This window comes from Monodelphis domestica, chromosome 5, assembly GCF_027887165.1.
Source record: "Monodelphis domestica isolate mMonDom1 chromosome 5, mMonDom1.pri, whole genome shotgun sequence".
NCBI lineage: Eukaryota > Metazoa > Chordata > Mammalia > Didelphimorphia > Didelphidae > Monodelphis > Monodelphis domestica.
The window spans coordinates 101,640,708-101,655,750 of NC_077231.1; the positions used below are offsets into that span (position 1 = coordinate 101,640,708).

General features: G+C 51.4%; 1 protein-coding gene across 4 annotated transcripts in view; it reads right to left on the bottom strand.

Moving 5' to 3' along the window:
* TMEM184B (transmembrane protein 184B) overlaps nt 1-13,441 on the bottom strand; it is a 53,587-nt gene extending 40,146 nt beyond the window's left edge. For 2 of the 4 annotated variants that reach the window (XM_056798931.1, XM_056798930.1), the window contains exon 1: nt 13,271-13,441. The gene's annotated coding sequence lies outside the window, so the exon portion shown is untranslated. Of the gene's footprint in view, nt 1-2,900; nt 2,983-13,270 lie in introns of all 4 variants that reach the window. The other 2 variants (XM_056798929.1, XM_007506192.3) reach the window with 2 other exon arrangements.
* Nucleotides 13,442-15,043: the final 1,602 nt, after the last annotated feature.

Consider the following 15,043-nt stretch of genomic DNA (forward strand, 5'->3'; position numbering starts at 1 on the left):
ATGAACTGGAGGAATTCCATGAGAACTGGAACGACCTCCAGGAAGTGATGCAGAGTGAAAGGAGCAGAACCAGGAGAACAATATACACAGAGACTGATACACTGTGGTACAATTAAATGTAATGGACTTCTCTACTAGAAGCAATTCAGTGAGCCAGGACAATTCGGAGGGTTTTATGAGAAGAACCACTATCCACATCCAGAGAAAGAACTGTAGGAGTAGAAACACAGAAGAAAAACAACTGCTTGATGACATGGTTCAATGGGGATATGATTGGGGATGTAGACTCTTAAATGATCACCCTAATGCAAACATCAACAATATAGAAATAGGTTTTGATCAACGACACATGTATAACCCAGTGGAATTGTGTGTTGGCTATGGGAGGGGTTGAGGGAAGGGAAGGGAAAGAACATGATTCTTGTAATCAAGGAAAAATATTCTAAATTGACTAATTAAATAAAAAAAAATTTTTTTAAAGGTTCAATGACTTGCCCTTCTTCATTGCACAGCTATCTCAGGCAGGAGTCCAGGCCTGGGTAGTTCCTAACACCCCTCTCCCATTTTTCCCTATCTGACCAGGTTAATGTAAGGCCCAACCCAAGCTCAGGAAAATCAAGGCCCTGATTTATTAATTCAGAGAAGTATTTGTCGATTACCTGCTGATAAGGGCTTTGGGGAATATGCCCTAGGACAGTGACAGCAACCAAGTACGCAAATTGCAACCCTCATGCTGCATGTGAGCCCCCACCTAACCCCAGACAGGGGAAGGAGGAATCATTCCCATTGGGCTGCTGGGCAGTGGGACAGGTGATGGGAGAAATGTCCTCAGCTGCAGTGGAGAGGGGGAGCAGCCCACTTCAGCAGGCATGCCATAGGTTTGCCAACACAGTCCTAGAAGACAGCATCCATACTTGTCAAGAGTTTAGCCAAGAAGATGGCAGCAGACACTAGCAGCTTTTACCAAAAAAGCAACAGAAGTGCCACTGGACAGAGTGATAGATGCAGAGGAAGGAGTCCACTTCTGGCTGGACCAAGCAGACAACTGCCTTGTGGAATAGTTGGAATCTGAGGGGGCCTGAGAGACAGGTAACACAAACCCTGTTGGAGGAGAAGAAACTCTGGCATTTCTGGCCCTGCCAAGATGGGGAGGCTACACCAGGAGGGTCTAGAGGCTGGTGAGGAAATGTCTTTGGAAAGAGCTGAGGGGAGCAGCATAGGAAGAAATGATGCTAGGGATGCCTAGAGGGCACAAATGGTGGAGTTTGGAATGCCAGCCAAGTAGAAATATTTCATGGGCAAATGGGTGGCTCCCCTGTGGATGGGAAGTCCTAGGCTCAAATCTGGCCTCAGACACTTCCTAACTGTATAACCCTGGGCAAGTCACTTAACCCCAAAAGCCTACTCCTTTAATTCTAAGACAAAAAAGTAAGGATTCAAAACAAACAGATTTTGCTCTAAGGTTTACAAAGTACTTTACATATATTATCTAAAGTGCCCTTATCCCCATTTGACAGATGAGAAAACTAAGACTAAGAGTTGAAAGGATCTGCCCAGGGTCACCCAGCTAGTAAATATCTGAGGCAAAACTTGAGCCCAGGACTTCCTGATTTCAAGTTCAGTACTCCATCCATTATACCATACAGCCGCCCTTAGCAAAGAGGTAATGATCCCTGATGCTCAATCATGTGGACCCTGGTTGACCACACAATGGCAGGGTTCTGATGCTTAACAGAGGGCAAACCATCCTTCCTCTTGTCCCTAGAATCAAAAACTGGACTCTTCCACAAAATTTCTTGGGTCCCTGGGTTGCCATTCACAAGCTGATTCACTGGCTCCTCCACTGAGATTCTGGAAGCAGCCCAGCTGGCACCCGAACAAAATCTCTCTTGGGGTCCCACGCCATCTGACCCCCACAGATAGCCCCGGCCCCCCTCCTGCACAGTGCTTCTGGCTGACTTGAGGCCAAACCCAAGGCCTCCCTTTCTGTTGCCATCACTCAAAGGAACCCTACGGGAGCAGGAGATCCCTGATGAAACACCTCTGCTCCAGGCCCAACAAGGAGCACAGTCACAAGCCGTCACGACAAGTTGCACAACACGTCCAGGCAGGAAGGCCGTCTCACCCTCTCACCAGTGAGAACACGGCACCCAGAGAAGACCTCACCCTGCAAGCCCACAAATCAGCCTTCCCTCTATCAACTCCAGGGAGCACTCAGAGTCCAAGGTAAAGACCACGGTCAGATTCCTACCTCCCAATGTGACTCAGGCCACTCAGGATGACAGCCAGCATTTCTATAGTGCTTACCATGTGCCATTGCTTTACAAATACTACCACTATGGCTCTCGGTTTCTTCATCTTCCAAATGATAAGCCTGGACTGGACCATCTCAAAGAGTCCATTTTGGCTCTAAATTCAGATTCTGAAGCAAGAAGGGAAGAGACTGTCAACTCGGGGCATCGGCCCACTCTGTGCTAATTGGCCTTCCTGGGCACTGGAGAGGAATCATGGGAGACAGTCAAGGAGGCACCAGGGAGGCTGCAGACCCTCCCGCCGCCCCGCTGTCGAGAGCAGGTTATGGGCACCAGGCCTGGAGACCAAGGGGCTCTGGAGCTGCCGGGCAAGCATGAAATGCTGCCCTTTCCCTAGCCCAGACAGCCAGCCAAGCAGACACACTATAAATGCCGGGTTAACTCTCCTTTCTCTCCTATGTGTGCAATTCACCAAAGCTGACTGTCAGCCCTTTCCTGCTCCTCCCAGCAGGTCTCTGGCCCAGGGACCCTCTCCAGGCTTCCTTGGGTAGCTCTCCTGGTGCAGGCCCAACTGGGCCAGGATCCCTTCTAGCTTTGTCTGACCTACCCAGCCTGCATCCTACTGGCCCGGCCTTCAGAACCCGTTACCTCGGTGCCGGGTGGACACTGGACTTGGGTGAAAATAAATTCCACACTCTCCCTTTAATTTCCAGGTTCTCTCCTCTTGTTCCTGTAACAGACAGCAAATAGGGGTGTTTGTCTCAGCTTGCGGCAGGGAGCTCCCAGGGGCCAGAGGCCAACACGATGCTGCACTGGAGAAAGGCCACCAGCTCTGGGAGACCTTGGAATCTTGAAAGGCTAAAATCACAGGATGACCAGAAGGGTTTGTGGGGCCCATTAATGCCCTAGTTGTGAGAACAGCTGGTTAGCTCTTAGGAGAGGAGAGCACAGGGGCTCACAGTGGACTACCAGGCACCAGGGATTTTCACATTTTGTGGAATTGTTCCAGGGTTCAGAGGCCAGAGGAAAAGCCTACCCACCCTCCTGCCCTCCACCACGAGCTGAAGAGAGGGTAAAGGGGGCCAGGCCAGGGACTGGACCAGGCAGCAGTTCACAGGGAAGGGCAAAATAGCAACCTCATTGCCCAACAAACACAGACCCTTCTTTATACAGCAGATGGATTCCTTGAAAGAGGCCCAAAGGGATTTTTCAACATATTCTTTTTGTAAAGCGCCCCCCAACCAATTTCTTCTGGTAAACCCAATATTCTTCCCTACCAGTCATCCCCCCTGACAAGACTGATCCAAGGGGGGCACCTCATATAGGCACAGATAGTTGAAAAGCTAGCTTCCTCCCTGAGGGCTCCCTTCCTGGCCTCCCCAGGCCAGGATGATCCTGCCTCAGGGCCATTCCCTATTCTGGGCCCAGCTTCTATTCTCACAGAAAAGACAAACCAAAAAAAAAAAAGCCAGCAGCAGATATGAGCAGGTTCTGCCCAAGTTGAGGGCAGCAGCCCTGGGGATTCGTTAGTTAGCATTCCCTCTGAGTTTTCCTGTAAATGATGACCCTGAGGGCTGCTTGTGTTCTCAGCAGCAGCAAGGTATTCAAGCCCTGGCCTCCCTGGATGGAAGCTGTCCTTGGAGGCTGGGGGCAAGAGGAAAAAATACCCAGGTCCTAGAACCCTCACCCCCACACCCCTCCCTGAAAGGCCAGCTCAAATCCCACCTCCTACAGGAAGCCTTCCTGACCCCTCTCAATTCCAGTGCCCTCCCTCTGCTAAGTACTTCTTCATCCTGTACAACGTAGCTTATTTGGTGTCTCCCTCATTAGATGTCGGCTGCTGGAGGGCAGGGGATGTCTTGTGCCTCTTTTTGTGGCACAGAGTCTGGCATGGAGTTGCCACTTCATAGATGTTTCCTGACTGGCTGGTTAGCTTCTGAACCTTCCTTCAGGAAGGAGCCCATTCTGGCTTCTTCCATTTTTAAAAAAAGTCTCAAGGTCTGAAGTTCAGGCTAGTGTCGCCAAGCTTGAAAACCAGAGCTTATTGGTCAGTCCTGAAGCCCAACCTGGCTAACATCCAAGCCACTTTCTGGCCCCCCAGCCTCGCATCAGTGAGCTGGGATTCCCAGGCCCAAGAGGAGCATGGCACCCCCCAGTCGAGGAGATTATTGTCATCAGCACATTCCATTCCATTCACTGTACCCCACTACCCCCATAACCCACCGGTCTGAGAGGCTTCAGGGAAATGCAAAAAGCTCAGCTTCATTAACAACTTTAATTGGTTCTGGGATGGAGGGTGAAATAACATGAGGTGTGGAAAAGGCAGTCATCCAAGGGTGACTGGCCAGACCAGGCAGCAACATTCAAGGTAAAGGTTGGCTCTGATGCATGAATGATGGTATTGCAAGGGCAGAAATACCTCCTCGAGAAAAGGCCTGGACTGCAACGTGGGGCCGGCTGGTTCCTCGGGCAGTGTCTCCACCCCACCCCCAGCCACCGCTATTTCTGGCCAGGGCCCCAGCATCCCGGGGTTCACAACCTCAGCTCTGCCTACTCTCTCCAGCCCCACATCCAGGCAGCTGCCAAGGCTTGTCACGTCTCAGCCACATCTCTGGCATCTGTCCCTGGCTCTTCCCTCCCAGGGCCACCACCTAGATCAGGACCACCTGTCCGGACCACTGGAAAACCCTGCTTTCAGGCCCTTTCTCTTCAAGCCGTCCTTCTCAGCTGCCGGGATAATCTTCTAACCACGCCACTCTGCTTAGAAAACTGGTGGCCCTCCACTGCCTCTAGGATCAAAGCTCTCCTGGGCCTCAACCAGGAGGGCATCCACAGCCTGGAGGCCCTCTGCTCCCTCTCTGATCACCGCCAAGCCCTACAGCCTGGTCCTGGGGGCCTGGTGCCGCAGCCTAGGGTGCCCCCCATGGCCTCGAGGGCCTCCAGTCTTGTCAGCCTCAGTGTATGCCACTGCTCCTTCGTGAACTCTCTTTCTCAGGCAGGTGAAGCGCCTCAAACTTCTCAATAAACACTCCATCTCCCACCTAAGAATGAGGCTGATCTCTCTTTAAAATCCTTGCGCTCATGTGGCTAGGACTCTCGTTCATGCTAAGTTTCTATTTTTCCTCAACTGGAGAAAATAAACCTGAAATGGGGTTATGCTGTTATTTCTTTAAGTTAAGTGGTTAGGAGTCGGCTAGGTGGTTCAGCAGATAAGAGTCAGGTCCAAACAGGAGGTCTTCCTAGGTGTGACCCAGGGTAAGTCACTTAACTCCCATAGGCTAGTCCTTATGGCTCTTCTGCCTTGCAACCAATACACAGCATTGATCTGAAGAGACAGCGAAGGTTTAAAGAAGGGTACAAGCGGCACGCCCCATAGAGTGGGGAGGAAGGCAGGGCTGCCAACGTGAGCACCACGTGTGCACGGCCGAGAAAGGTCTCCTCCCTCCCCTGGGTGGCACCGGAGGCTGTGGCTCCGTGATGCACTTAGGGGTATCCGTTTTATGTCTGTTTATGCCTCTGATGCTGCATGGCAGTAGGGACAGCCTCCTCGACAACTCCTGCCTTGTCAGCGAGGCCCCTTCTAGCTCTAAACCGACACCCCCGGTCCCAGGCCTCCACCCAGGGTCCGGCACATAACCTGACGCCCCCCTGGGCTCCCCAAAGCGGTGAGAGAGGCCAGAAGGCCCAGCGGTGCCTGAATCCTGGGAGGACCCCTTCATCAGGCTGAGCAGCGACCGATGGGCCGCAGACAGGGAGAAGCTCCTGGGGACACTGCAGGGGATCCCGAGGGGCGTGCACACAATGCCCGGCCCTGTGGAAGGGGCTGGGGGAACTCCTTGAGCCTCCAAGCAGCTGCCTGGGGGCTTTGTAAGCCAACATCCTGCCTGTCGTCTGGCTGACCAGTTTGTCAGGAAGGAGACTTGCAAAGAGGCCCGATGTTTGGGCCGGTGAACAGCTTCAAATGTAGCGACTAACGGAGAATGGGTGTTGTGGGACCCGGACACACAGTGCTCTCTGCCTAAGCCATATTTTTTCAACTTGTCACTACCCATTCCCATCAGCGCGTGGCTCGGAAAAACCCCTGTGTCGGTGTGAGGAGTGCCGCCAAAAGCCAGGGCCCCATGCCAGGGTGGGCATCGCCCCTCCCATTTCCTCCTCCGCCGGGAAGGACCGGGAAGTGTGTGTCTAGAAAGCTTCCCCGGTCCTGGTCGCCAGGCCAAGACAACGGAACCACAGCCCCATCTTTTCCCCTGACGAGTCACTAGGGGCAGCGGATCAAGAAGGGTAATCTTGCCAGTCCTCTGCCGCACGTGGACACACTGAGTGGAAGGAATTGAGCCCCCCAGTGCTGGTCTCGGCAACAGTAAGCGAATCAAGAGACCCAGGACGGCTTGATTCTTCTCTCCCATTGACCTCTCCTGTCCCTTCCCGTCCCTCCCACCAGAGGCAGATGATACTTTCCGGAATGGGCCCAGAGTGGTGGCACCCAGAGACTGCGGCTCACAGACTCAGCAGCCCAAGGGGGCACCTAAGTCTTGAGCCTGAGAGAAGGAAACTCTGCTGAGAATCCCCCAGGGGAATGGGCAAAGGCTGGCTGCCCACGGGTTAACAACCCCACAAAAGGGATTCTTGTCCAGGCTGGGGAGGACTCGTGGGCCCTTTGGTCTCTAGTCAGTGACCTTCAGCCCTTCTAAGAAAGGTCTAGCACAATTAAACAGCCCTCAATGAGCTACTGAAGGGAACAGATAGGGCAGAGAGGTTTCCTGAAACAGGGTCCTCCTTGAGTTTATCTCACTCAAACAGGGTTCTTCAAGGACCAAAAAAGCACTGTAAGAAAAAGCAGGAGGAATGAAAATACCGGTAGCCAAGTGATAAGAAGCCAGGAGAAAAACTTGAGGAGTCTTCATAGGGACTAAGAAAGAAGGGAGAAAAAAAAGGGCAGGACCCTAGAGGGAGGGGGAAAGCTGAGGCGGAGAGCCCAACAAGAAGCCATTTTTTATTCTCTTGTCTCTTTACACCCTCCTCTATAAACCTGAGTGAGCAGACCAATAGGTCGTGAGGGGATGTTTAGAAACCATCTATCACCAGCGAAAGATTTGGGCCCTGCAATCCGAGGCACCCAGAGATTTGTGCTTTTGGTGAGATCCCACATTAGTGAGCTTACCCCCATTTTATAGACACCCAAGGGGATCTTTGGGGATCTCAAAGGAATCGAGTTTGTTTGTTTGTTTCTTAGCATTTCTCTGAGTAAAAGTAACTCATTTACTCCAATCTTTAAAAACAAATAGTCAGCCCCTCCACATGGCAACTTTCCCCATCACAGTTTTGCTATGTCTCAGGTTGACGTAAGACATTAAATGGGAATTTGGGAGGAGTTTTATGGAAGCAGCAGACAATACAGAAAAAGTTTAGAATGAGTGAATAAAAATGCTTTTCCTGGGTGCTTACTATGTGGCAAGCATCAGGGATACAAAGAAAAGGCAAACACCCTGGTCCCTCTCAGACCCCAGGGGAGTGGTGGCCAGGGAAGTTCCGAGGAGCTTGGGTCTGGGAAGTCACCAAGATGGGGTGGAACAAGGGGACAGCACCTGCACGTCATCTGACACGTGTGTGTGAAGTGCCAAATGGCACAGCCCTCCCAGGTGTATAGTTAGAAATTCTTGGCCCCTCAAAACTATATTACCCCAAATTCCTTTCTGGATAACTAGAATCTTTCTCCCTTTTCCTGCGTCCTTGTGTTTTGCATGATTGCATTTAAGTGGGCTCTAACTCCTCCCACACTCTCTTTGACCTGTGACAGGGCTGAGTTCAGGCACTTCTTTTGCCTTCGTTATTATTAATAAAACTTTATAAAATATAATATTTAGTTGTTGAATATTAATTTTAAAACTCACACAGGCATGGCCTCTGGGGTCTACATTGGAGGATGGAACAGATGGGGGAAGGGTCAGGGCAGAAAACTTCCCAGGTAGAAATGAAGACAAGAGCCATTCCTGATAGATAAGTACTCAAAGGACAGCACAGACCATTTTCTTCTCTCTCTTACCGTCTGCCTTAGAATCGATAGGCAGACATGGCAAGGGCTAGAGAAAGGGGTTAAGTGACTTCCCTAGGGTCTCACAGCTAGGAGGTCTGAGGTTGAACTCAGGTCGTCCTGACTCCAAGCCTGCCGCTCTATTCACTGGGCCACCTGGCAACTCCAGCACAGGCAATTTTCAAAAGAACTACCCAGAAGGACGCTCCAAATGAATAACAAGCGCACGCCGAAATGCCAGCAAGCCGTCATCTCACGCTCATCAGATTAATAAAGATAACCAAAATGGAAAATGACACTGGCTGGAGGGCTGTGGGAAGGCAGACTGAATTGTTCCAAGGGAGACCATTTGAAGTGGAGAAGCTGTGTGCCCTGCTTTGACCCAGGTGAGCCACCAGAGGTCAGAGACAAAAGGAAAGGCCTCCCAGTTTCTAGAGTGACTTACAGTGAGCGTCACATTCTAGGATGGGTGTCCATTAACCAGGGCAGGGCTAAACAAACTGCAGTAGATGAACAACACGCTGATTCTCCCTCCTTTAATCTGTAAGCTCCAGGGCAGGGCCTTCACTGCGGCCTTTGTATTCCCTGGACTTATCAAGGACCTGGAACAAGGCTGATGCTTAAGACATCCCGGCTGGCTGATGACCATGGAGAGATGTACCATTAGATACGACAAAGCATGGAGGATTTAGGGAAAGACCTTTACAACCGGATAGAGAGCAAATCTGCAAAGCGAGAACAACTTACACAGAAAGCCCCCTCATGGGGGGAAAGAAGCCTGAAAGACTTGAAGACTGCTTAGTTCAGGGCCCAAAGGGCATTTCTGAGGGATGGATACCCAGGGAAGCCTGCCTGCCTGCCTGCCTCCTTCTACAAGCGGAGAATAACTTGGCCAAGGTATCACCCTGTTGCCAAAGAGGGTTCTACCATGGTGGGGAAACAATGGGAACTGCCATCAATGTAAGGGAAAAGCATCAATAAAAGATTTTTTAAAAATCCATGTTTGAGCAACCATCAAGGTGGCTCAGTGGACTGAGAACCTGGCACAGAGAAAGAAGGCCCTGGGTTCAAATCTAGCTCAGATACTTCCTAGCAAGTTACTTAACCCCCACTGCCTAGCCCTTATTGCTCTTCTTTCTACCTTGGGACCAATACACAGTATTCATTCTAAGATGGAAGGTGAAGTTTTTAAAACTCCATGTTTGCCAATGACTACCTGGTGATTACATGGGGCAGGGAGGTGGGGTGGATGTTAAATGCTACACAATTGGTCAGGAGGCAAGTCCTTGACCTCCAGGAGCTTGCAGCACTACAAACAACAAGAGTCCACGGAAGACTGGCTATTATTTCAGTTTCCAAACAATGAGAGGCCTCACCCTACCTTCCTGGCGACCATTTCTACCCTCAGGGAATTCACAAGACTCGCAGGGCAAAGAGCCAGACTGACCCTCCTGATCACAAACATGAAAACATAATCCGAGGAGGAGAAGCATCTGCTCCTGACAGAGGTGGGAATCCTCGGGGGTACATCATTGCACACAACAGTGCATTTTGAAAAAGTCTTCATTGTCTTTGCTGATTTTTTTTTATTCTTTCTTTAAAAATTGTGATAAGAAACAGGTCTCTGAGAGGGAAGAGAGATGCAGGGACAAATTTAGATGACACAAACCCACCCCCCCAAATCTTTAAAAACCCTTTTAAACACTTGCCTTTTGTCTAACAATTGATAGTAAGTATGAATTCCAAGATAGAAAAGTGGTAAGGGCTGGGCAACTGGGGCCAGGTGACTCGTTCAGGGTCACACAGCTAGGGAGTGGCTGGGGTCACATTCAAAGCCAGGCCTTCAGACTCCAGATCCGGCTCTTTATCCACTGAAGTACCTAGCTGCCTCTAAAACCTGACATCTTTTCAAAGGGATTCAAGGCAAAGCATAAGAGAGGCCCATCCAGGTAAAGCAGCACCAGGAGACCTCAGTCTTTCCAGTCCATCAGATGCACAGAAAAAGCCTCCCTGAAAAAAAGAAAGCCTCCAGCCCAGCCAGGGCTGCTCCGGAAAGCTGTCAGACTCCAACTTCCATTTCACTAAAGAGGCGAGCGGTACAAGTACGGTCGGCTCAATTCTGAGAAAAGGGAACTTCTGGGAGCTGGACAGTGGTGCCTAGCCTGCCCTGTCAGCCTTCCCCAGGAGTCACCACTGCCCACCTCCCTGGCCCACCACACCCCCCCAAGGCTCCCAGGAGCCTTGGTCAAGGTGCCCCACGGTGCACACCTCGACACTACCCGGCCCAGGAGAGACCACCAGAGGGAGAGCCAGCAGCCCTGCTCTCTGATCTCACCTCTGCTCCTAGCTAGCTGTACCTCCCCCAGGCGGCCCTTTTCCACCGGCGGCCCCCTGCCACTGCAGGCTTTGGTTTCTTCATCTGTAAAATGAAGGGGGCAGGACGGATGACCTCTGGGCACCAGAAATGCCCAATTCAAAGAGCAGGGCAGAAAGAAGGCAGGCTAGGCAGCCCAAAGGGAAGCTATAAACATCAGTTCCCTCTGAGACCAAGCCACCCACTCACAGGTGCAGCAGCCAGAGCTTATTTGTCTGGCTACCTAGATCACAGGCCCCTGGGGGCACCCACACTATTTCTTCTCTGCATAAAGTACAGGGCTGAGGCCCCTCCGTCAATAATGGATTGTCCCACCTGGCTCAGGAGAACCAGACATGCTACCCTCACTCTGCTGTCCCAAACCCCACAGAAGAGGACTCTGACTACCCAGAGGAGTGAAGCATTTTTAATGTAGGTAGAAATCCACAGCCGAAGGGAGCTCCTCCCATCCACACCCATCCTTCCTGGAGCCTCAGAGCTCCAGCCTCCACCTGTGGCTCCCCACCAGCAGCCCAGGTAGGAGAGCAGCTCAAAACGCCTGGAGACAGAGTCTGACCAACCACTCCCAAACGCATTAACTTAGCACATATCCCACCCCTAAACAAAATGAAAGCGTGACTATTAATATCACCTTTCATACCAAGGAGATGGAGTCAAAGAGCATGGGGACTGGGTAGCTGCATGGCTCAGTGGATTGAGAGCCAGACCTAAAAACAGGACGTCCTGAGTTCGAATTTCGCCTGGGCAATTCACTTAGCCCCCACCCCCGTTTAGCTTTCTGGCTCTTCTCTTGGAACCAATACTTGTATCCATACTAAGACAGAAAGTAAGGGTTTAAAAAAAATTTAATTATAAAAGATCATGGGGAAAGCTGTTCAGCCTGTATAAGTTCATAATGTCTTAAAAAAGAAAACCTGTTTTTTTAACCTCCATGGACAAGCCCAGTTTTAAAGATATGTATATAATGGAGGAAACCAACATGAAGAAGTCATTTGCCCATGATCCCACACAGAGCAAGGCCCAGAGCTGGAATTACATAAACGTGAGCCATTATGGTTCTCTGCCTCCCCACCCACCACACTAAGGAGGCCTACATACATACAAGCGAGGAGCATGATGATAAGCAAAAGAATTACTTTTTCATCTTGGTGTCCCCAAGAGCTAGTCTAGATCTAAAGGGTCTCCCACTGCTCCCCCAGCCCCAAGAGACCCCTGGGGGGATGGGGCAGGGCCCCTCTTGCAGATGATACAGTGCCAGCTGAAAGTCTCTCCCACAGGCCCAGCATTAGGCGTATGTATATACAGCAGGCACTTAACAAAGGATTCTTGAACCAAATTATGTGTTCCATAGCTATTTCTGGAGCCCACAAAAAAAATAATGGGCTTGAATGGAAAGAGATCTGGGTTGAATCCCCACTCCAACTCTCACCAGGGTGTGAACACCTAATTTCTCTGTAAGCCTCAGTTTCCTCATCTATAAAATCAGATTCTATAATACCTCTATTTTTGCAAGGGAACTGTGACATCTGAATGAGAGAATATATGTACCCAGACTGAATGTCCTGACTGTGTGCCTATACTCTAAAGGAGTAGAAACAGCCTTGCATATAGGGTTAGGAGGTCCACTGAGGGCAGCATGGTACTGGGAGAAAGAGTTCCAGCTCTGGAGTTGGAAGAGCTGAGTTCAAATCCCACCCTGAATCCCTGGGTGACCTTCGCTCCAAGTCACCTTCTTAACCTTTCTGGAGTGGCTGGGTGAGCTAGTTGGCCTGTGGCCCCTTCCAGCTTTATATCTAGGTTCTTAAAAGTTGCTTCCCCTATCTGGACCACTCTTTGTAACATGAGGGGATTGGGCTAGAGGGTCTCTGAGGTCCCTTCCAGTTTAACCTCCAAGCCTTTTATGGATCAACCTGAACCTCCCGGAGGGTCCAAGTCACATGCTCTCTAGACCTCAGTTTACCAATCTGCAAAATTGGGGTGGTGAATCTGGGCAACTCTTCCATCCCTAAACCTTGGTGGCACCCTCCTTCTGCCCCCCTCCTCATCACTTGGCCCCAACAACACCTCCACGGGAAGGTCCAATGGCACGAGGGGATGGACCATCACGCCACGCCACGTCGCACCCTTGGGGTGTGGAAGGGGAGAGGGTCAGTGCAGGCCAGCACCAGAAAAGCCCAGGGCTCCCAGGCACAGAATACGGAGGGGGGAAGGGGAATCAGAACGGAGCAAGCGAGAAGACAGGGAGGGGGATTAGGACGAAATGAGAGGCCGATTAGGACCGAGCTGGTTGGGCGAGGGCGGGGGAATTAGCCGGAGTGAGAGGCAGGGAGGGCGGAGGGATTAGAACAGAGCCAGCTAGAGCAGAACAGGACTGGGGGATTAGAACGGGAGGACCAGGAGGGCGGGGGGGATTAGGATGGAGTGAGAGGCAGAGGGCGGGGGGATTAGACGGAGTGGGAAGCAGGCAGGGCGGGGGCACATCCCCTCCTCCTCCCGGCCCCGCCCCCTTCGCCCCCTAGCCCCGCGGCCCCGAGGTTCTCCCTTCCCGCCCGCTAAGACCCGCCCCCCCCCTCTCTCCGCCAACTCCACCGGGAGAGGGTCGGCAGTTACCTCAGGAGCCCATGGCGGGCAGGAGAGGCGGTGGCGGCTGTAGCCCGAGTCTCGCTGCTGCCGGAGCAGCCGCCGGGCCAAGATGACTGGGGTAGCACCGGGAGTTGCTGAGGAGGCACGCAGGCGCACTGGGCCGCCACCGCCAGTGCCGCTGGAGGTGGGAGGGAGGACGGAGATAAGGGAGGAGCTACAGAGGGGCGGGGAAGCAGAGTTGAGCTCACCGGCGGCGTCTTAAAGGGGCCGTGCACCCCACCTGGTTTATCTTGCTGTTCTTTTTTTCTTCCTCTCCCTTCTTCCCTTCTTTGTTCTTCTCCTTTACTCCTTTTCTCTCCTCATTCTTTCTCTTCTTTGCTTCCCATTCGTTCTTCTCCTTCTTTTCTTCTCCTCCACCTTCTCCTTCTCCTCCTCAGTCTTCTTCCTTTTCTATCTCTTCTTTCTCCTCCTGAGGCCTCTTCTTCTGGACATACTCCTAGAGCACTTCCCAGGCCTATTACATGCCCTCCCCAATCCACAGGCCCTGAAACTGACCCAGGCTCTGTCATTATTACTGACATTTACAAAGTCTACACAACAGGGTTTCATTCACTTTGTCTCACTGGAGCCTACTGAGCGACCAGGTCATTTTTATACCCATTTTACAGATGAAGAAACTGAGGCCACAAAGCTGGCAAATGTTGGAAATAGGATTTGAAGGTCTCTCCTGATGGAGTTCACCAGGATAATCCTTCCTCTGACTCCTATTAGCTGTATGACCCTGGGTCAGAAACTTAACCTGTATGCCTCAGTTTCCTCGTGTAAAAATGGATAGCATTATAGCGCCTACCTCCCAGGGTTGTGGTGAAGTTCAAATGAGCTAATGATTATAAAGCACTTAGCACAGTGCTTGGCACACAGTAGGTGCTATATAAATATCAGCATTTATTATTGCCGGCGCCTCCTGTGACTCTGGCCAAGTGTCTCAGCCTCAATTTTCCCACTAGCCAAATGGGAGCAAGAGTAATACGCATGAGGGATCATGAGAACAATGTATACCATAACGTGGATAACAAGCACCTGTGAAAGCCTTGAGAGCCTCGAGCAATGCGGTGGTACCTGGAGAAGTGATGGAGAGGAAGCTGGCTCTCCACCTCCAGATGCACAGGAGGGGCTCAGAGAGCACGATGGGATAAGGCCAGGCCAGGAGGGATGGACGTGGCTCGCCTCTGCATATTTGTCACAAGGCCCCTCTCCCTCGTTGGGGGAGGGGTCTTAGCTTTCCTTTCCCCCTTTTTTTACAGGGTAGAGAAAATGAAAGAGGGGGCAGAAATGACTGATTCTTGAAAAGAAGAATATTTAATTGAAAAGAGAATAAATTGCTTGCAAAGGGCAGCTGGGGTAGTAAACTTTGGCGACAGGAAGATCTGTTAGTGCCCTGCCTCTGACGTATACTTGTGGGCCCTAAAGCCTGGGGCATCTCTCCAAAATGCTTCTCCAAAACCTGGGCAGAGATGAGCTGGCTTCAGAATGAGCTCTGCAGCACCTTATGGAGGGAGGGGGGCACCCAGGGACACACCAGGCAGACCCCAGAACCTCCCCTCCAGTTCCTACTCCCCCATTCACTGATCTGCCCTCCTGGCTCAGGAGGGAATTGTTAGGGGGATGAAAATTAAACTGGATGGAGGAGGGGAGGGAGGAGATGATATATTTAAAAGGAAACTGGGTCAGAGAGCCTCTCCCTGTCCCCTAGGTCCCGCAAGACACAGATTAGGCCTGAAATGGCTCCTGCTCCCTTGG